The sequence below is a fragment of the Gracilinanus agilis genome, chromosome 3 (assembly GCF_016433145.1).
Source record: "Gracilinanus agilis isolate LMUSP501 chromosome 3, AgileGrace, whole genome shotgun sequence".
Lineage (NCBI taxonomy): Eukaryota > Metazoa > Chordata > Mammalia > Didelphimorphia > Didelphidae > Gracilinanus > Gracilinanus agilis.
The window spans coordinates 95,461,366-95,462,423 of NC_058132.1; positions in this window are offsets into that span (position 1 = coordinate 95,461,366).

Sequence of the window (1,058 nt, forward strand, 5' to 3'; positions counted from 1 at the left end):
AATCCCATTATCCTTCTTTGTTAAATACAATCAAAGTTTAAAGTACCTTCCTGAATTGGTTTTTCATAGCTTCTTTGGGAAGGGAGAGACGCAGTCAGATAACAACTGTTACCAAGCTAAAGAGCCCATTATATAATATCAATTAACCTCAGGTGGGTCCTGAAGGGATATCATCCATTGACCTAAAGGATCCTGCCTGGGCACTGTTATAAAGTAGAGGTGTCATCTCATCCTCTCTCTATACTTCATCTACATACATCTAGAGAGGAGATATCATTATAACATTTCTCAAATATATAGAGAACTGAGTCAAATAAGAGTCATTTCACAAGTGAAAAATGATAAAAAACTAAGAGCAGGTAGTTTTCAGAATTAATCAAAACTATAGTATATGAAAAAATGCTCTAAATCACTACTGATTGAAGAAATGCAAATTAAAACAATTCTGAGGTGCCATCTCACATCTATCAGATTGGCTAATATGACAGGAAAGGAAAATGGTAAATGCTGGAAGTGATGAGGGAAAATAGGTAGTTTAATGAACTGTTAGTAGAGTAATGAACTGCTTCAACATTTGGAGCTAAGAGCTATAAAACTCAGAATATCTTTTGACCCAGCAATATTACTACTGGGTCTATATCCCAAAGAGATCAAATAAAAAGGAAAAAAAGATCTATGTGTACAAAAATGTTTATAGTAGCTCTTTTTATGGTGGCAAAGAATTGGAAATTGAGAGGATGTTCATCAGTTGGGAAATGGCTTACCAGTTGTAGCATATGATTGTGCTGAAATATTATTATGCTATAAGCAATGACGAGGGGTCTGGCTTGAGAAAAACATGGCAAGACCTATATGAATTGGTCCAAAGTGAAGTGAAAAGAATCTAGAAATCATTTTGTACAATAAGAGCAATGCTGTAATGATGATTAACTGTGAAAGACTTGACTACTCTGATTAATACAATGATCCAAAATAATTCCAAAGGATTCATAGTGAAAAAATGCTATTTCCACAAAGAGACTGATACTAGAGATTTTCTCTGATGCTTTCTATAGGAT